A 22446-nucleotide genomic window follows, 5' to 3' on the forward strand; every position below is an offset into this window, starting at 1 on the left:
ACAATAAGATGGGATGAGATGCTGCCGTGACCACCCACAGCACCAATGCCAGGAGCCCCAAGGTGGGAGGCCTTCTGTCTGCAACTCAAGACACCTAAGTGCAAGTGCTAAACAGGCATGCAGACTTTTGTCTCCAATTTGAACGAGAAATGTAAACCAGCAGTGAACCTCAGGATCCATTTTTACCTATTAGACGGGGAAAGATGAACAAAGTTCATAACATGTATATCTGACAGCTTTCTCCACGATGACTAAGAAACCCAAAAATACAGTGGCTTCAGAAAGCAAAGGTCTGATTAGTCCCAGATCACGACAAACGAGACGCTGGCGAGCCAGGCCATGAGTAACGGCTGAACCATGGGTCCTGCACCTGCCTGCTCTGTCATCCATTCTGAGCCACAGTTGTTGGCCACTGTGAGGACAGCTGCTGCAACCCGCCTGCTTCCCAGGTCCCGAAGAAATAGGAAGACAATCACAAAACAAGAAAACAAAGAATATATGATGCAAAGACAAAAATTCATCTCATTAGGCGAGGATCCCCTTCTTAGGAGTTAGGTTTTACAGGTCAGCACTCTGTTTACCACACCCTACACTGAAAATCCTTTGTGGCATCAAACATTTTCTATGTCCACAGTGCTGCCCTGAACATGGGCAGCAGAAAGGACAGTGGAAATTGGAGAAGGACCCTGGGAATCATGGTCCATTGGGCATGGAAGCAGTTGGGCATAGATAGTTTTGTAAGTGCTGCTGGGACAAACTCTATAAGGGACAATGTAGTCATATTCCTATTAATAATTTAATATTGATGTTAAATATTAATATTTCCATATTAATATATTCCTAAAATAAAACGTGTTTTTGACCCACAAATTCTACTCTAGAAACATATATTGTTACTTATGAGTTCGATGATATATACATATATATATGTTCATATATGTATATGTAGATGATATCCATTCCTGTTTCCTACTAATTACAAAAGTTCATGAGTAACTAAATTGTCACAATTAAACAGCATAATATCTAATGTAAATAGTTGAAAGCACAAACAGTGGAATAGTATACATGTATTAAAATGAAAAAGTTCTATATGTTTTAATATAAAAAATATTCAAAGTAAAGCAATAGTTTGAAAAAGAAGCCAAAGTGCAGGAAAGTGTACTTGCAAATGGTGGCCATTCCCCGGAACAGAAATATCTCCTTGAATGACTGGGATTAGGGACAGGAGCCCATCAATATTTCTGTTTAGAATTTTGTTCCTGGTGCATGAGTTAAATGTTTCTGATATAAAAATGAAATCAAAGTTCTCGGAAGGGGGCTTTGTCATCACAAATGTTCTGATATTTCCTGGAGTGAAAGAAGTTAACTGCGACAAATCAAGTTGCTTCTTGAAATAAACCATTGCCATCCTTCATTCTGAGAGACACTGCCTACTGAGCTCTTCATAATGCCTGACACATGATGAGGTCATCTTGCCCTCTCCACAATGGCCCCAAAGAAGACATTCATCAAATCCCTCTTTGTGGGGGTGGTAATGCCCCCAACCCCACAAAGACCTGATTCTCGACTCCACAGGGGTCCAGATCTGGACTCAGGATCTGAGAAGCAAGATGCATCTTCAGAACACAAGAGGCCTTTGTTCCCTGAACTTATTGAACCAAAGTCCTTTCTTAATTTTTTTGAATGTTGAAATTTAAATGTTCAAGCAGATGGCAGACAGGAAAGACAGCAGGCCTGTACATCAGCGTCAGCTTGCACCTGGGACGGAAGCTCAAGTTGCCCGGCCAAGCTGACGAAAGGTGCAAGAGCAGTGTAACATCAAGGGGACGTGAGGACAAGGGCGGCCTCCTCCTCCCCATCCAACGCACCTTCTCTGAACACAGCCTCGAGCCCTGAGCCTGCTCCTCGCACACCTATAAATGCAGCCGGCTCCTCGCTCCACTCACACTCAGGCCCCTGCCTCCTCTCCTCCAGTGACTCCAGCCATGAGGACCCTCGCCCTCCTCGCTGCCCTTCTCCTGCTGGCCCTCCAGGCCCAGGCTGAGCCTCTCCCAGAAAACCATGAGGAGGCCCCAGACCATAGGGACAATGAGGAGGACCAGGACATGGCCATCTCCTTTGCCGGGCCTGAGGCCCCTGGTCTTCAGAGAGCAGGTGAGAGTCCCCACCATGGTTCAGGAATGGAGAGCAGCGGAAGAAGTGGAGACAGGCTTGGGAACTGTGTCTATTCCACTCAGGGCACTTTGGGGACTTGGTTTTTGCTTCAGTGGGCCTTGATTTCTTTTTTTTTTTTTTCTTTCTTTCTTTTTTTTTTTTTTTGTTAAGTATCAGTGACAGTGAGATAAACCTACAAGATTGTTCTTTCTCTGAAGACTTTTGATTCCAGACTGGGTTGGTGATGAAGAGGAATGCACTGCCTTGTTCTCTCTGGACAGAAACACACACACTACTGACAGGGGACCTAGTTGACTAGAAGAGGTCTCAGGTTCCAGAGGTGGCGTGAGACTGCATATCACATGCAGAACCATTAAGAAGTGAAGTCAGGGGAGAAGGGATCTCAGACGTGAGCAACTCTTGGCAGGACGTTTATTCCTGGGGGGTGGAGTTGATGGAGCTGCCAGCTGTAACGCAGCCTCGTGACAGACCCACCACATGCAGCAGGCACCTGTTCCAGGTCCACTTGACCTCCACCACCGACCCCGGAACCCAGTGCCTGGCACTTGCTGTCCCCCAGGCCTAAGGTAGGTCTTGGCTTGCCACTGTAGGAGCAGATCCGTCATTTCCAGGCCCCCATCCATGGGATCTGCACAAAGGGTAACAAGCTCTACATATTCTGCTGCCTCTGAGCATCAGATTAACGAAAAACATCACCCGATCCCTTGAGACCTAGGAGAGGCCCGTCATTACCCCTCTGCTTGTTCTCAGTGTTCTGTCTCTGTCTGAAATAAATTCCTTGCAGAAAGTTCTCTATGCGTCTCTGTCAGGATTCCTTGGGGATCAGGACCAGGATCTTATATGAAACCCGTTTTAACAAAACCGTGGCTCCAAAGACTGGGGATTTCAAGGATGAACATAGGTCACAAACAACGTGATAAGAAGCTCAGATAATGGGCTAGTGCCTCTGCCTCCCTGTCCTGTCGCTAAGCTCCACCTTCACTGAGAGTGGACTCACCCCCAACGACATCTCCCAGGTGACAAAAATAGCCATGTTGGTTTCAAGTCTCCATTCACAACACTTAGCTTCTTAGAGAAACTACCTACCTCTTTTCAAATTTTGGAATTTTCCTGAACTGACCCTGAGCGTGCATCTGCCTCTTAAGCCCCAGGCTCTATCAGCTCACGGGAGGCAGGGGTGAGGAGGAGAAGAGCCGTTGCTGGCAAGGAAGAGCAGCCGGGCGCCCACCCTGCGAGGCGCTCATTACCTGCCTTCCCGTGCATAGGAGGAAATGTGTTTCCCATCTACACAAACATCTTGAACCCTCACACGGACTGCAGCCTGCTTTCCCCTCCACCTGTGGGACACGCACTTCACTGAGTGGCCCGACAGCTGCTGGGACCCCAATACTCCAGAAAAATACAGCTTCCAAGGGGCAACCAAGATAAGTGAGGAAACAGAAGATAGTCCCCCCCAACCTGGGTCTCCAGGGATGCTTCAGGGTGCTGAGCCCGGGCCTGCCACAGCTCCAGGCACATCAGGCCCTGGGTGGAGGGAGAGCGCTTCATCTGAGGAAAGGAGGGCTGGAGCAGCGGCCCCAGGTCCCAGGGTCTGGACCAGCATGGCCACAGCTCCCTGCTGCCCTGTGAAAAACCCCTGACCTCTGTCACCGAGTCCACCACACAGGACCCCCGGGGAGGTGTCCAGTGAGAGCCCCTGAGTCCTCACCTGACTCCACCCAGTACTTCCCAAGGGATCCTGGAGCACAGGACTGGAGATAGTGGTGCCAGGGCATCCGTGGTACTCCTGCTGTCTATCATTAGTAGATGGTCCAAGACCTAGAGCAACAGAGACCATAGGTGGCAGAGAGGGAGCCAGTGACACCAGTGGAATCATTTGCCATCTAGTAGACACTGAGATGGACCCAGACATGGCAGTGACCACCAGAGTGAACCCATTCCCAGAGAGCCCAAGGAAACAGGTCCTCTTCCCTCATGCTCTCCACTGGAACTCTGAGGTCTGTCTTAGCCCAAATAAGGGTCTTCCTGTGTGAGACGGCCAGAACTGGGCTCCACGGACCACTCACAGCTGGGGAACCAGGACAGTGACCCCAGGGAGCACAGAGCAAGTCACACGCGCTCACCTCTGTGTGAACAATGAAGGTCTACCACGGGGTACTCCCTAGAAGGTCGGGTATATTCTTCGGGGGCTTATGCCTTCCACTAGCTTGAGGTCTTGAGGTCCTTGATGGAAGCCTCCACATCATTCCTAAACTGTGGATGTGGCTACTCCAGAGCCCACCTCAGGGCTGCTGTCCTCATCCCAGTGTCCACCAGCTCCCTCCCCAGCCCTGGGGTCTCTGCTAAAATTTCACTTTGTCACTAAGTTATGTGTGATTTCTGTGTTTCTTTTTTAAATTTTTTATTTGTTTTAATCAGTTATGCATGACAGGAGAATGCATTTATGCACTTTGACATATCATACACAGATGGGGTATAATTTCTCATTTTTCTGAGTGTACAAGTTGCAGAATCATATTGGTCATGTAGTCACATAAATACATAAAGTAATAATGTCTGTTTTATTCTATCTTTCCTATCCCCACATCCCCTTCCCTGCCCTCCCATCACTTCTCTCTACCTAATCTAAGGTAATGCTAGTTTTCCCTAGTGTCCTCCCCCTTATTGTGAATTAGCACCCGCATATTAGAGAAAACATTCAGCCTTTGGTTTTTGTGGGATTGGCTTATTTTGCTTAGCATGATATTCTCCAACTCCAACCATTTACTAGCAAATGCCATAATTTCACTTTTCTTTAAAGCTGAGTGATATTCCATTGAGTATATATGCCACATTTTCTTTACCCATTCATCTATTGAGGGACGCCTAAGTTGGTTCTATAGTCTAGCCTTTGTGAAGTGAGCTGCTATAAACTTTGATGTGGCCACATCACTATAGTATAAGTCCTTTGGGTATAAACAAAAGAGTGGGATAGCTGGATCAAGTGGTGGTTCCATTCCCAGTTTTCTGAGGAATCTCCATACTGGTTTCCATAGTTGTTGCACCAATTTGCAGTCCGACCAACAATGTATGAGTCAAATTGCACCCTGTTTCACCTCCTGGTCTCCATCCAACTTCTTCTTTTTATCCTTCTCTATGGAGGTCAAATCATCTAAAATGCTGAGAGCCACATCTGAGTCAGAATGGACCCTGGCATTTTGCCAATAGTATTGATTGACAGGCGAGGCATTACTATCCGCCTCAGCCACTACTTTGCAGTTCTCACGCTACTTTGGAGTTCTCCTGGGGATTCCTGGGGATTCCTGGAGAGTCCCCATTGGTTGGGGAAGTGCAAGAGGAGGGATTTCCAGAGGATATTTCTGGCTGCTGGTTCCTGGACAAGCGGCTTGGGGTTCGGGAGGAGTTCCCGGGAGCGTCTGTGGCGTGCTGGTATAGTTCAGAAATAAAGTTTGTTCCTGCTTCAGTGGCTCGTGATATGTGCCTAGCCAGACTGTGGCATTTGGCGGCCTGTGTGGGGAACACCTGAAGCTCGGGGGGTAAGTGAAATTGCTCGCCCCTGAGGGAAGGCGAGAGAATGGGTGACCATTTCAAAAAACAATGTGTTCTTGTTTTGATTTGTTTTCTTTTTGTTTCAAGCCTCCTATGCCTAGAACGTTCTCAGGCAAACTGGGAAAAATGGTTGGCTCAAGGTTTGAAGTTGTTCGTCCCGGAGGAAGAGATAGAAATAGACCACAAATGCACATATCAAGAAAATAGGAAAATTGATACAACGATTTTTTGTTCCGTTTTTGTTTCATTCTGTTTTGGTTTTGTTTTGTGTTATCTTATTGGGTTGCGTTATCTCTATAGTAGATTAGAAATTAGAAAAAACAAACCGAAAGAGTGTTAAGTAAATTGTTAAAGGTTCAGACCATGGAGAAAGACAATTTAGATCAAGTAAAAGAGAAGGTCTCTCGAGCTAGTCAGATAGAGGAAGAAAATTTAAAGGAAGAAAGCTTAGAGGAGAAACAGCTATTAGGGAAAAAGCTACAACAGGAGGCTGCTACTAACACCGTTCTATCACCAGAGGGCATAATTCAACCAACAGCTCCACCTATGGAGACAGCTGAGTGGCCCTCAACCTCCGTAGTTGATAGATGGGATCCTGAGATAGGACCTCAAAAATTAGCATGCCCTGTATGTGAGCAGACAGGAGGGCAGCGAATTCACCAAGCTTTAGATTTCAAAACAGTGAGGCAGTTAAAGGAGGCTGTAACAACCTATGGTCCTCAAGCACCCTTCACTGTAAGCATGGTCGAATCCATTACCAACTTGGACATGACGCCAGCAGATTGGGTTAGCATGTGTAAATCTGTGCTAAATGGAGGACAATATTTGTTATGGAAGGTTGCCAATGAGGAATTTTGCATGGAGACGGCTAGGCGAAATGCAGCAGCCGGTTACACTCAAAGAAATCTAGATATGTTGTTAGGAAAAGGACCTTATGAGGGTCAATGGCAACAAATTGAATATGATCCTGCTATATATGCACAAATTGCTGCAGATACAGTTAGGGCATGGAAGACTTTACAAGGACATGGAGATTTACAAGGTCAATAATGTGACAATCCAGGCTACTTATTCCTTTTTTACTATTCATGGGAAGAAAGAGATGTCTGCACTAAAAGTTTCTGAAAAGATTATTAAAAAAAAAAAACTTATTTAGTAAAAAAAGTATTTTTTTACTTTGTAAAATTAAATTAAACATATTATACAAGGATGACATATTGTACAAGCAACATTTTCAAGACAAGGCACAAAACACTTAGAGAAGAGAAACAGATAAAAATATGAGATTTTTAGAATTTAAAGTAACATTCAGATACTTGTGAGACTGAAGATGAATATGAGTGGTGAAATATATTTTATCAGGTATTAAGGAGTTAACCAACTTATGGAATTTTGTCCATGTTTATTCTAAAGGCATTTGAACTTATGAATCACCTGAAGTGTGAAGTAAATGTAAATGAAAAGAAACTCCTATACAACCTGTAATTTTGTTCCTTTTTTTCTCTTATGAACAGTGACTAAAGAATTGTGTATACCTACAGGGTACAAAAGTGAGGTTTCCATGCCTATATACCTTGTGTAAATCTACTACCTCAAAAATACTTCATTGTGGGGAGAGCTTCTGGACACCCCTTCTATTCTGAAGTAAATGAAGCTTTTTTGTTATTGCCCCATGGGTGGCACTTCAGGATACCTTGTTGAGTGAAATGAGCTGTGCACAAAATGGGAGTGATTTTGTTGTTACAGCAGCACCTTGGCCTCACCCTCACTGCCCATGAAGTCAGAAGCTGAGCCCGTGCCTGTGTCTCTCTCATTTGAAAATGCCAAATCCAAATGGAATTTGCCCCATCAGTGTGAAATTTCTCTTGTACAGATTTTGCTACTTCTCTTTCTAGTTCCTGCTGTAAACAGTAATAAGCATACAAAAAATTATAATGGACTGAGCCACAAACATTGCTAATCCACCCATCACAAATGTCAAAATCATGGATTTCTCAAGCTTAGTGAACACTCTTCCACCCACTGCTACATATAAATGAGTTTTACTTCAACTGTTTCCATTCTGTAATGAAAGAGACATGTCATCAGTCAGGACAAGTGACCTCAGAGTTCTAAGCTTTAACCTTAAAGCATGACAATCCTCCACATCTTTGCCAGCATTTGTTATTTTTATTTCTTTCATAATGGCCATTCTAACTGGGCTGATGTGGAATACTGGCATTTTCATTTATATTCTCCTGATAGGTTAATGTTATCAAGTATTTTTTATATATTTGTTGGTCTTTTGTATTTCTTCTTTTAGGGGTGTCTATTCAGGTCTTTTTCTCATGTGTTAGTGAAATACATTGTGTGTTTTCTGGTTCTTGTTAGTATTTTGTGGTTCCTTAAATATTCTTGATATTAATCCTAGGTCATTCAAATATTGGAGAATATTTTCTCCCATTACCTATGTTGTCTCTTCACTGAGGATGTGGAGGAATAGGAATTCCCATTTACTCTTGGGTATAAGGTCCTTGCTTAGCATATAGATGGCCATCTTAAGTGATAGCTGCCATTTTAAGGAAAAAGTTTCACTTTCCCACCCAAGGGTGTGTTTGAGCAAGCCTCACCACTCCCTCATACCAACATAACCCCTAACTGCCTGCATTAGGACCTGTCTAGCTCTGATTCCTGAGCCTGCCCCATAAATGTCTCAGAACCCAAGCTTGTTTTGCCTCTCTCTCCTATAGAGAGATGGCCTTTATTTGTCATCTCTGACAAATAAATTCTCATGCTTTTCTCTGCCTGATCTCCATCTTTCATTTCTCACTTACCAGTCTCTCATTCCATGCTTTCCCTTCATTTTGGTGCCCAAACCTGGGATCCGGTTCCCTGGTATGCCTGCTCCCCTCTTAGAGGGACACTGAGTGACCCTGGGCCCCAATCCAAATTCCATCATGGTACCAGGCCTTCCATTCTGCTGAACGCCCCATCCACACCCACCACTGGACATTCTAGGTAAGACGCCTGTCTTCAGTTGCCCTAAAAGAACTATAGGTCCCAGGAAATGACCATTGAACCTCTGGCATTCCAAGGATTACCATGTGGTCAAGAGTACCCCCAGTCACAGCTATCACAGCTACGGCTGATCCCTAGTATTGACAGAGTCTTTCATTTGGGTCCTGGGTTTTGAGAAAAAACTATGGAAGGTGATTGGGTGTTGTTCCTAGTGAGACTACCTCTTGGCCTTGGGTTAATCTCTACAAGCTTCTGCCTCTACTATGTAGCCCCAGCCAGGCACCCAAGTGCCTCTACAGGCTCCTGCCCTGATGCTTACCCAGCAGTGGTGATGACCCCCTGAGTGTAACCATCCTCTCAACTAGATGATACTAGAGACTGGGGGATGCCCCACGTCTAAACTCACATTTTATATCTCACCATGGGTGGCTCCTTATCCATTCCCTCCCATAGTTCCCTAAGCTGCTTCATGGCTAATCGAGGGTCTCTCTCACCCTAGAGCTAACCCCCAAAAAATCTTACCCACTTGCACAATCAGATCTGGCCTCAATATCCTTTGGATAATGACTATAAATGGTCACTTAATGACACTTTAGAACCCAATATTTTCAGGAATCTTTTCAAATATTGTGAGCATTTGGGAAAATGGAAAGAGATATCATATGCTCAGACCTTCTCCTATCTAATCCCTTTCTCTCTGAGACTCTTACTCTTTCACACAAGTCCTCTAAAGCTCTCACCTCCCCTATACCTGTTTTCAAAGGGATAGAATACCCTACCCAGGACCCCTCCTACTTCAACTCAGTGGATGAGCCCCCACTATACCACAATTCCCTTTCTAATGAAGCTGCTGCAGCAACTATTCCCTCAGTCCCTCCATCTGCTCCCCCTGCCCAACCCTCATCTCTGCGTCCTCTATGCCAGGTGGCTGGGGTAGATGGTGTGATCCAGGTTCATGTGCCTTTCTCTTTTCTCTTTGTCAGACCTTTCACAGATAGAAGAGCATATTGGGTCCTATACGTCAAGTATAGGACATATCAAAGAGTTTCAAAATCTGACTCAATCTTATGATTTGACCTTCCATGATATCCATATGATCTTGTCTAACACTCTCCTGCCCAGCAAGTTTGGGAACAAGCTAGAAATTATGTTGATAAGGTACATCATACTTCCCCTACCCATCCAATTGGCACTAAAGCGGTCCCTGATTGGGACCCCAATTAGTATTATAATTCACTTGTAAGAGTAATTAGTAGAAACCAAATTCATTACTTGCCTCATGGAAGGACTTAGAAAGGCAGCCCATCAGGCCATCACTTATGAAAAGCTCCAGGAAATGATCCAAGAATGAAAACCCTTCAGCATTTAGACCCCCTAACCAAGGCTTTATTATAATATACTAATCTGGACCATAGACTCCAGATGGGAGGCAACTACTAATGACCTACTTGTTCTCACAGATTTTCCCTGATATTAAGGCCAAACTAAGGTGCCTCAAGAGGGGGCCCCTAACTCCCCAATCTGAGGTTCTGGGAGTGGCATTTAAGGTGTATAACAGGATAAACAAGAAGACCTGGAAGTAGAAATATCAGATGCTCACTCAAGCCCATCTGTCTGGCTTCAGAATTTATCCCTGGTTCCACTGGCCTACAGAAGGGTCCCTTGGAACCACCTGGACTCTGTTTAAATGTGCTCAGATGAGTCACTGGGTTTGTATATGTCCTAAGCCTTGCAAGCCTCCAGGACCTTTTCCTAAATGCCATCTGAAGGGACACTAGGCCATTGACTGTCTTTGGACCTATAGAAGCCTCCAGCCATCTATCCCTTCTGATTCCATTTTCCAACTCTTAGGACTGGCTGCAGAGGACTGATGGAATGAGATTATAGGTCAGTATCTCTGATGGACACAAAAGTAACAATCTTAAACATTCTAGTTATCAGAATTCAGCAGCAAGTTATAGCCTTGTGAACCATGATCAGATGGAATTTGTCCCTGAGGTGGAAGAATCCTCCAACTTACACTATCAATAATGTAATATATCTTATTAGCCAAGCCAAAGTTAATTAAAACCACAGTGAGATGTCACCTCCCACCCATCAGGAAGGCTACTACCAACAAAAAAGAAGTGTTAATGAGGGTAGAAAAGGATCCTTTGTTCCCTGTTGGCAAGAATGCACATTGGCACAGTCATCATGAAAAACAACATGGAGGTTCTTAAACCAAAGAGGAAGAGAACCACCTTGTGACCCAGTGACCCTTGTCCTGACCACACACCAAAGGAAACAAAATCAGCTTGTGAAGGTGTCTGAATACTCACGTTCACAGCATTACTTACAATAGCCAAGGTATTTAAATAGTCCCATTGTCAATTGCCACATGGACATAGAATGTATCATACACACACACACACACACACACACACACACACACATACATACATACATACTGGAATATTGTTCAGCATTTTTAAGAAGATACTGATATTTTCAATAACATGGATAAATTAATTGTGCATTATATGTGAAATAAGCCAGAATGCTTGAAATCACTTACACATAGGCTCAAAAAGAAAAAAATGAAAACCTTGAATGCACAAAAATGTAAAACATAAAGATCATTATCAGAGATTAGTTGGAAGAATGGGAAGATGAAACTCAGAGGCCAGAACATTTCAGTTATGCATAATAAGCTTAGCGATTTAATATGTAGCCTATTTTATTATATTGGACCACATTTGTGAAATATGTTGAGAGAACATAAATTATGTAATTGTACACACACACACACACAACTGTGTGATAAAGGTTTCTCTGATTTGCTTGGCCATCATTATCATTTCCCTAGGTGCAGGTGTATCCAAACATCCTGTGTGAACCTCACACATGTACAATAATACAGTACTGGAATCAAAAGAGACACCTAGAGACTAGAGTAGAAAAGATAACCCTGAAGTAAGCCAACACATGTACAGTCATCTGCTCAACACCAATACATCAAGAGCACACACCAGGGAAGCAATAGTCTCCTCAGTAAATGGTGCTGAGAAAACTTGACATTCACACATGAAATGGAAAACCACCCTAAGATACCATCTCACTCCAGTAAGATTGGCAGCCATTAGGAAGTCAAAAAACAACAAGTGCTGGCGAGGATGTGGGGAAATGGGTACACTTGTACATTGCTGGTGGGACTGCAGATTGGTGCAGCCAATTTGGAAAGCAGTATGGAGATTTCTTGGAAAGCTGGGAATGGAGCCACCATTTGACCCAGCTATTCCCCTTCTTGGTCTATTCCCTAAAGACCTAAAAAGAGCATGCTACAGGGACACTGCTACATCGATGTTCATAGCAGCACAGTTCACAATAGCAAGACTGTGGAACCAACCTAGATGCCCTTCAATAGACGAATGGATAAATAAAATGTGGCATTTATACACAATGGAGTATTACTCTGCATTAAAAAATGACAAAATCATAGAATTTACAGGGAAATGGATGGCATTAGAGCAGATTATGCTAAGTGAAGCTAGCCAATCCCTAAAAAACAAATGCCAAATGTCTTCTTTGATATAAGGAGAGTAACTAAGAACAGAGTAGGGACGAAGAGCAGGAGAAGAAGATTAACATTTAACAGGGATGAGAGGTGGGAGGGAAAGGGATAGAGAAGGGAAATTGCATGGTAATGGAAGGAGACCCTCAGGGTTATACAGTGGAGGGGGTAGAGAGAGAGGAGGGGAGGGGAGGGGAGAGGTGGGGAGGGGGGAGGGGGGAGGATGGGAAAGGCAGCGGAGCACAACAGACACTAGTATGGCAATTTGTAAATCAATGGATGTGTAACTGATGTGATTCTGCAATCTGTGTATGGGGTGAAGGTGGGAGTTCATAACCCACTTGAATCAAAGTGTGGAATATGATATGTCAAGAAATTTGTAATGTTTTGAACAACCCACAATAAAAAATTAAAAAAAAATGGAACTGGACATTTAATTGACACAAAACACAAAAAACAACTCAAAATGAATCAAAGTCTTAGAACTAAGACCTGAAACCTCAACCTGCTATTATTAATTTCTGTAGGTGTCCCACTTTGTTTTCCCCAAGGGTTAGAAGAATCTATATTGGACACTGTGTGGCAGTATGCAATCTAGTCAGGATATGGAAACAACGTATCCATCAGTGGATGAATAAAGAGTGGAATCTACTGACCATGGAATCTTATTCATCCTTTAAAATCAAGGAGTTCCTGTCATTTGGAACAACACGAATGGGCTTGAAAGACATTATGTTAAGTGAAATAAGAAACAAAAAGGCAAAAGCTGTGCAATCTCTGTTGTTGTTAAACTCCCAGAAGCCAAGAGTAGAATGGTGTGGCCAGGGACTGTGTGGAGGGAAATGGGTTCAGAAATTTAAAAGGCAGAGTTAAAGTTATGCAAGACAACAGGTTCTGAGGTCTAGTTGATGGTTTAGTGCCCCTAGGCATGAATATAGCATTGAAGGCTTAAACTTTACTAACCAGGCAGAATTTATATTGTGTGTTCTCACCAAAGGCAGAAGTAGGAGAGAGAGAAAGAGAAAGAGGAGGAGGAGGAAGAGGAAGAGGAAGAAGAGAAGGAGGAGAACAAGGTAGGAAGAAGCTGAGAAGAGTCTGGTGTGCTTATGGCCTTGATAGTAGTGTGGTTTCTTCACAGGTGCATTCGGATCTCCAAACTACTGAGGTACATACATGAAAGATGTACAGCCTTATTTATGTCAATCAGAACTCAATAACATGCTTTATAAAAAAAGAAGTTGGGTTAAAAATGAAACAGGTGAATGCTCCTTCTCTCCCAGCCATTTTCCTTCCTGATGCCTTGAATTCTGAGGTGATGGGTGAGATCTGGCAGCCACACTAGGGTGATAGAGTGAAGAGTGAAACAGGCAGGCAGGGAGCTGCACCTCTGATGAAATTGATAGCTGTATTAGCCCTAAATGGGAGAATTACAGATTCAAAGGGGAGGAAATCATCGAGCCTCATTTGAGCCATGTCAATTAGGTATTAATGTCATAAATACGTGGAGAACATATCCTCCTTCAGAGGAGGGGGGAGGTTTGCACCATGTGGTCCATGGTGGATGTTCAGCAATGGACACAGTGGCGATGAACATGATGTACTGGCAAGTGATGAGCAGAGGGACTTAAACAGACCTGTGTGGTTATTTTTAGTTAAAGACAGTGCTGCTGCTTGAATGCTGGTGTACCAAGGAGGTTGACATTAATAAGAATTCTTGATCCATTTAAAAATAAAATGTCATGAAGTGAGGCTGTGTCTACAGAGTGAAGCAAGATTGCCAGTGGATTTTATGCACAGTAGTGACCAGTGCCCTGATGCACCCTGTCACTTCTAGAGACTGCGATGTGGTTGAAGGCAGACTGTGTTCCTGCCTATGTCCATACCTGCAGCCGCCATCAGATCCGGAGCCTGAGAATTCAAACACACACCTCCAGCCTCCGTGTGTAATGGATATCACTGTCATGAGTTGTTCCCCTTGAAAGCAGGTTTTCAAGATAAATGACAACCTCATGTAACTCCTCACTCAGCTCTGAACACTCCAGCCTGCTGGTAGCCAGTGTGACGTTCACACATTTGTGGTAGAAGTGAATTCACCTTCAGCAAACTAGCACACAATGCAGTACGCCCTCTACCCTAAGCACAGCATGTGAGAGAGGAGGCCAGGAGGGAGGGGCCCTCAGCCATTAGCAAGGCTGGGAAGGCTAGGAGATGTTCACTGACCAAAGAACGCATCACTAAACTAAGCCAGCTAGCCTCTTACCAATATCCAACGCACTGTAACTAAACACAGACTGGTCTTTGTTTAGAAACTTTGATCCATTGCCAAAGTGTTTGTAGATGAAGTTCCCATTTCACAGAGTTTGCTGGGCAAAACTGCTCCCACATGCTTACCGAACAGAGTGTCCAACCAAACAAGGATGCAGCCTTCCCCGAAGGCCATTCTGCATGCACAGAATGCCTCTGTCCATGCTCCCCTTGGTGAGGCACAGACGGCAGCTTACCAAAGACCTTTCCCTGGTGCTAGAGCTGCAGACGAAGCTCTCACTGCCTCCTGGAGATGAAGCCAAGCTTTCTTCTCCCTCCAGCCATGAGGACCTCCATCCACACTTTTAAATTATTTTCCATAGTTCCCCATTGATGCATCAGTTTTACATCATGGTGGCATTCCTGGTTACATCTTCCTACATGCACATACCATAATGATATAATTTGCCAATATCATTCCCCAGGATTTCCCTTTTCCCTCCCTTCCTCCCTCCCTCCCCCTGGTCCCTTTCCTCTACTCTACTGATCTCCCTTTGAGCTTCAGAGGATCTAAATAGACAGCAGAATAAAATAGACTTTATTATTACTGTAGGTATATACGTGACTGCATGACCAATGGGATTCTGCAACCTGGACACTCAGAAAAATGAGAAATTATACCCCATGTGATTCAAATGTATGATATGTCAAGATCATTGTACTGTCATGTGTAGCTAATTAAAACAAATATATATGTACAACATATATAAAAGCACAATTCCAAATTCACTTCAGGAAAAGAAATCTGGAAGAAGTAAAAGGCAGACTAAAATTGGGAGAGAATGGAGGTAGAAATCCAGTTTACTTCAGACATTTACATTTATCTGCTGTCAGTGGGGCCTTCCTAGAGACGAAGCATAAAGAAACAGAGCAAAAACCAAGTATGTGAGATGGGCCCCGACTCCTTGAAGTCATAGGCCAGTCACTGTGACTGCTGTCATCCAGGTAAGGGTCACCATGCCCTCACGTAGAGCACTGGCAAAGCTCCAAGAGAGATTTCACTGATGAGAACTATGAGGCAAATAACACATGGTAGACAGAGGCCAGAATTAATAGGCTGTTTCAAAGCTGGAGTCTCTAGGCTTTAACAGTGGTGAGTTCCACAGCAGGATCTGGAATAAAGCCACTGGTTCACTCCTACCAGCAGGAGAACTGTGCATCCAATTTCATCTCCACCTTTCAGGGGCAATATTGTGTGTGTGTGTGTGTGTGTGTGTGTGTGTTTCTCTGTTTCTCTCCGTGTGTGTGTGTGTGTGTGTGTGTGTGTGTGTAGTACATCCTCCATCCATCACTCCACATGGTTTTGGGGTGAATGGATGGCTTTTCTGAAACTAGGTCCCCAGGGCTAAGATGAAACAATTCCCTCAGACTGTGAAGAGCTGATGTGTAAGAGATTAATTGAAGTTATGAGTTGCCTCGATAATGGTTTCTCTTCTTTGAAGTATTTTTAAATAGATGCAAAATCTATTTTAGTGAAATAAATGTACAGTTGACTTGTTGTCCTTAGATAGTAGATATTATAGCCACGGTGCTATATAATCTATAGAACCAAGACAAAAATAAAAGTCCTCTGGTCTATTTTCCTGTTCTACTGTGGAGACATTTACAGTCCTGTTTAGCAGTGTGCCTCCCCCAGGGAGAAAGCCTAAGCTACAAGCCTCAGTCAGGGCTGCTTCTTCCCATCCTGGATTTTTCTACACATCCCACTCCTGGGTTCTGTTGTCCTTCCTTTGCATAACTCTAGGGAGACTGGTTACAGGGGATGCTGTGTCCAATTTTATTGACTCAAGAGCTCACAAAGCTGGTGAGATGCTTGTTCTTATGGCATTACCAAAGACCCATTCATTACACACTGAACAATCATCTGCTAAGGCATGGGTTTGAAGGAAAAATCAATTAAAATATATAAAAATTTATATCCCCAGAAATTGTATGCTTCTATCCAGGTTTAAGCCTTCCAAATTTAGAAAAGCTTACTCATTAGTTCTCTTTTCATTGTCAGTCAAGCACAATACAGGAGAGTGTTGTGGTAGAAGAGAGGTGAGGGCATTACTTACTGGCAAAATGGAATGCAGCAAGATGGGGCAGGACCACTGCTAAAGACAACAGGAAGGTGGGTCCTGTCTGCTTGTCTTCAGGTGGACATTTGCAACAAAACTGAAAACCTTTTAGGGGGGAAGGAGAAGAGGTGAAGAGCAGGTAGAGAGAAGTCAGAGGGATAAATAGAATGAGGCTCAAAAAAGGCATGGCTCTGTCCCTATCACCCAACACCTGTCCCACAGCCTTGGGGAGCAGAGCAGTCATCATTCCAGTGCCCACATTCAGATCTCTAGGCAGAAACCTGCACTGCGGTGGGATGGACTGATGTGTTGTCCTACATCATCGCCAGCTACAACATGGGCCTTGGTATGCCCCTCAGACTGTGCAACTCTTTATGGCTGTGAGGTTCAGGTGCAACCTGGCTTATCATCAGCCTAGGTAACCAAAGTACTGCTATCACAAATACTCTCCAACAGCAGACAGTATTCTCAGGATAGGTCAAGGGAGCAAGCATAGAGCTTTGTCCTGGACGTTTGTGTCAGACTGGTGAATCCTCACAAGGCATTTCCTACTGTCCTCCATCCCTAGGCCTGCCCATATACAGAGTCTCTGGAATAGCCCAAATGCAAAGGGGAGGCATGCAACCCCAGTCTAGCAGATGTGTCTTGTAGATGTCATTACCCATGACTGGTTGCAAAATCTTGGGTGAAAAGTCACTTTGGAAATTGCCAACTTAAAACAGTTTGAACATTTGTACTACTCCAGTGCTGAGCTGCTTTAGGCAGTTATGGACTTGGGATAGGTATGACAGAGCTTGGTAGTGTTTCTCACTCTAGGTATGGTGTTAAAGTCTAGGGCTGCTCCATCCATGGTGACTTTGCTCAGAGCCAGGCAGAATTATACAGTGACTTACCACAGGCCAGTAGCTCTTGATGGGCATCTAGGCCTGCCCCAGGCACAGAGAAAGGCTTGCACAGATGGACTACTCTCCCCAGGTGCATTCCTTGTTCATTCTGAAGAACACACCAAGAGTGTATTTGGTAGAAACCTGAGCTTAGATTGCCCTCTCACACTGAAACTTCAGCTATAGACTCCTGGTAAATGTCAATATGGTTGCTACCAATTCTGAAATAGTGGAAATTATGATAGCCTAAAAGAAAGAAAGCAGCCTTCTTGGAATTTCTGGAAAGAAAGGCAGAAATACAGCCATGTTAGGAAGACGGCTGTGTATGCCTTATCTCTCCATGCTCAGGTGAAGCTGCATGTCAACAAACATGCGAAGCTAACATGAAGTCACCACTTCACCTAACAGCCCAAGTAAGGAAGAGAAATTGACCAGATAGTCATCAGGTTAAGAGAGCCCATAGATAACTTGAAATAATTTTTTAAGAAAACTAAATAAACTTGAAGAAATCACAGAGAAAAATTGTGATGCTTTAACAGATCAACTTAACAAAGAAATGGAGGCAATTAAAGAAAAATCAACCCCCAATTTTTGACCTGAAAAACACAGAGCAAAACTAAATGCATGATAAAAATATCTATAACAGGATAGAACAAACCAAAGATAGAATTGGTGATGTTGAAGATAGACTGTTTGGAAATGTACACTAAGGAAGAAAAAAAAAACAATGAAAAAGAAGAAAGAAATGCTGTGGGAATTTTTGGAACAATGCTTAAAAAAGCAAATATTTGGGCTGTTGGGGTTCAAGTGCAATTTGAGAATTCCAAAGGAGTAGAAAGCTTCTTCAAAGAAATAGTAATAGCTAAGAAATAGTAGGAGCCAACCTATGTGCACTTCAACAGCTAAATGGATAAACAAAATGTGGGATAAATACACATGGAATATTACTCAGCCACTAAGAAGAATGACTTTATGACATTTTCCAGTACATGCATGGATCTGGAGACTAACATGCTAAGTGAAATAAGCCAATCCCCCCAAAAAACAAAGGTCAAATGTTTTCACTGATATGGGGAACCTGACACACAATAAGTTGAGGAGAGAGAAGATAAAAGTTTAATAGTTTAGACAAAGGGGAATGAAGGGAAGGAAGGGTGGGTAAGAAATGGAAAGAGAGGGAATGAATCTTACATAATTTTCCTATGTACATAATGAATACACCACGGTGAATCTTACCATCATATACATCCACAAGAATGGAGTTCTAATTAGAATAAGATATATTCCATGCTTGTATAATTATATTAAAATGATTCCACTGTCAAGTATAACTATAAAAAACCATTAAAGAAAGAAAATTCCCCAATGGTAGCGAAGGATACAAATATACAAGTAATACTAGGCCAAAGATTTAACTAAGTCAGATTTAATTAAGTAGTAGAATTCACATTTTTTTTTCCAGTGAGCGTGGATGCACCACACTCTATGACATAAAACAAGTCTTAGTAACTACAAGGAGATTGAAATCAAAGTTTGTGTTGATCAGAATATACGTACTGGTCACAAATGCTAGGGTAGGGCACCAATGACATACGGATAGCCAAGATCACCACTATGTGAAGCATGAGGAATGGAAGTCCAAACAGTTCTGTTCACTACACCTTGATGTCAAGGAAAACACAGCAGAGTCAAGCACTGGATGAAACCATGTTTTCTCTCAAACAGTGAAGAGACAGAGCAAGGCCATCTTCAGAAGTACTGCTCCCATCTCCATGGCTAGCAGTTCCCATTCCCTCTGGAGTCCATGGAGAAGAGCCACTTTCTTGTGCTCACCCCTTTTACATCACAGTAAAGATGCCTGCCTCCTCCATGGAGTCTGAAATGCTGAAAGCTGGGGATGTGCCTCAGCATCACTGCAAACCTGCTTAAGCAGAACAGAGGGGTAGGCATTAAATCTGCAGGAAGGAAAGATATGCCCACACAAAGCAATCAGCCAGCCCGGCTAGGTGGGCCCTTCATAACTTGGCAAGGAAATAGTCCCAGGACCAAAGCTCTCTTTTATGTGGTCAAAAGGGGTTGAAAATCTGTGCTCAAGATATTGCTTTCCTAATAGTGTGTTCTCCAGCCACAATGGAATGAAATTAGAAAATGAGACGAATTCTGTAAACTTTGGAAATCAGCCAACAAATTTCAAAATAACACATAGGTCAAAGTACAAATTACAACAGGAATTAGTATTATGGACTGAATGTACATGAAACCAAAGTCTATCAAACTTATAGGATGCATCTGAAGCAGTGCTAAGAGGGACAGTTATAACTTTAAATGTCTCTACTAGGAAAAAAAAAATGAAGTCCATAATCTGAGTTCTCAGAAAAAACTACAAACCCAAGCTGGGGAAGGGAATGTGAAATATGAAAAATAGAGTGGAAATCAATGGAGTAGAAAGAAAACTCCAATAAAGAAAGCCAATGGAAGCAGGTGTTGCTTCTTCAAAAGTGTCAATGAGATTGACAGGCCTTTAAATAGATTGATGGAGGGATCCAAGATGGCGGGCTAGAGGGAGCTGCATTCTCTGTCAGTCCGAGACCTGGAATTCAAGTAGTGAGAATATTGGTTCTCTGAAAATGATCAGAGGACCCCTGACAGCTGCTCCCATGCAGGAATCAAGGCCCCCAAGCAGCACAGATCTCCAGGCCCCAGTGTCGGCATAGGACCCGTGGTCACTCATCCACACAAAACCTCCAGGTGCCCAATTAAGACCACTGGCATTAGCACCCACACAGGAGTTCGGGAAGCCCACCTATGTAAGAATATTGGCTGCTGCTCCCATGCAACACAACCAGCCACCACCCACACACAAGAACTCCAGCTGTCACTCCTGTGTGGACCCCTATCTACCAACATAGGGCTCTCCCAATCGCCTATATCTTGGGTCACTGCAACCACTGCCATAGTCCTCTACATATGGTAGCCTGCACCTGGGAATACCACGCTGGGTCCATAGACAGCCGCCATTCACAATATTGTCCAATCCAGAGTTGAGGACCCCAGGCAAACACAGAAAGTCCTATGGGGCAGGACATTCCCAGAAGCCAGAGCTCACCCCCAGTGACTGAGGGCAAAGATACGATCTTCCTCTGGGTAGAGTGTATCTTTATACAGGTGGCGTGCTGAATCCAAAAACACAAAAATCTTGTATCATGCCCAAGTATATTTAATCCCAAGAATGCTATGTCACGTTAAATCCTGAAACATATTAATATATCATATTAATAAATATGTAATATATTAATAAGTCATTACTATAAAGGATAAAATGCATGACCATCCCAGTAGATGAAGAAAAATGTAATGATTTCACAAAACCAGTATCTATTCATCTATCTCAAAACAAACTTGGAATAGTATCTCAATCTGATAAATGATATCTTCAAAAATCCAATGAATATCTAACATCCAGAGAGCTGCACCTCTGAACATGCTGTTCAACACCAGCACCTGGCCCCATCCAACCTGAAACCCCATTGCTAAAAGCAGCCAACTCCATCTTGGGTCACCTTCATCGCCATCTTTAGTTGGGTCAACTCCAAGCTTGGGACCAAGCAGGGGCTTAGAAGCAATATCAAGTTACCTAAAGTCTCCAACTCTCCCCTCTCCCCAGCAGCCACTAACCTGGCACAGTGTGTGCAGCTACATGGCCAGTCCATAGCCCAAAAAACCTGGTCTTGAACTGCCTAATAAGACAGGTCTCTGTGACAGGCACTGAGCCCCCAGAGTGCAGCCCACAACAACCTCCAGAGAGAAAGGTTCCTGATTAGGAACTAGAAAGGGAGATGGTGAGTGAGATACAGTTTAGAGACTACACTAGAGACCAGGAATTCTGGGGTTGACAGGTGATATTAGTAGATAAGACAGGTGCCCACATCACATGAGCAGGCCCCAAAGGAGATCCTTGGACTGAAGTCTCCCATCAGGGACCAACAGGTGTTATACCCCATTTCCAGGAGCCCTGCACCCAAGACCAACCCTCCCACCCTGGTAACCCCAACCACCCTGAGGGTGGAGATACAGCAAACAACAGACAACCTGTTGGATGAGAAGGGAAGCAGGAAAGATACTGATCTTTGACAAAACAACCCTGGTATCTTCCTTCGAGATTTTTTCTTTCTTTCTTTCTCCCTCTCTCTTCTCCTGCCCTCATATCCCCAACATTTGCGAAACTAAGAACTTTGCATGATTTAGGGGATTCTAGGGGAACAATACAAACGATTTTGTGCCAACAAACTATATAACTTAGAAGACTAGACAAACACCCAGAAAGACACAAATTATTAAATTGGACCCAGAAATCAATATAAACCTTGACTAGACCCTACAATAAGAAAGAGATAAAATTAGTAATTTTTTGGAAGTCCTTCGGAATAAAAGACCACCAGACCAGTAACTTTTATACACTTAACTACAGTCATATTCTTCACAATGATCAATGAAAAATTTCCTGCAAGTATCAGGTTAAGTATTTAGGTAAACTTGAAATAAAGGATGCAGTCCTCCAAATTCCAAGAAAGTCCAAGCCCTTAACCAGTGGTAGATTGCCAAGCTGCAACATCTGTGGAAAGGCCCCCAGAAGACCACCCCTCACTTGAGACACCAGCCAACCACTAGGTGCTGCCCAGAGCCACTCCTACTTCACACCTGCTGATCCAAATTCAGGAATGCTTGTGGACACTCTCAGCTTTGACTTTGATAATCCCCTGAAATGACTCACGGAACTAGGGAAATGCTATACTGGTGGTTCCAGTTTTATTATTGCAAAATAATACAACTGATACCATCCATGGGGATAGATGAAGTCCTGGGGGGCTCTGAACAAGAAACCTCCCAACAATGCAGAACAGAAGTGATGGCATCTTTGTCAAGC

The sequence above is a fragment of the Marmota flaviventris genome, chromosome 3, assembly GCF_047511675.1.
Source record: "Marmota flaviventris isolate mMarFla1 chromosome 3, mMarFla1.hap1, whole genome shotgun sequence".
Lineage (NCBI taxonomy): Eukaryota > Metazoa > Chordata > Mammalia > Rodentia > Sciuridae > Marmota > Marmota flaviventris.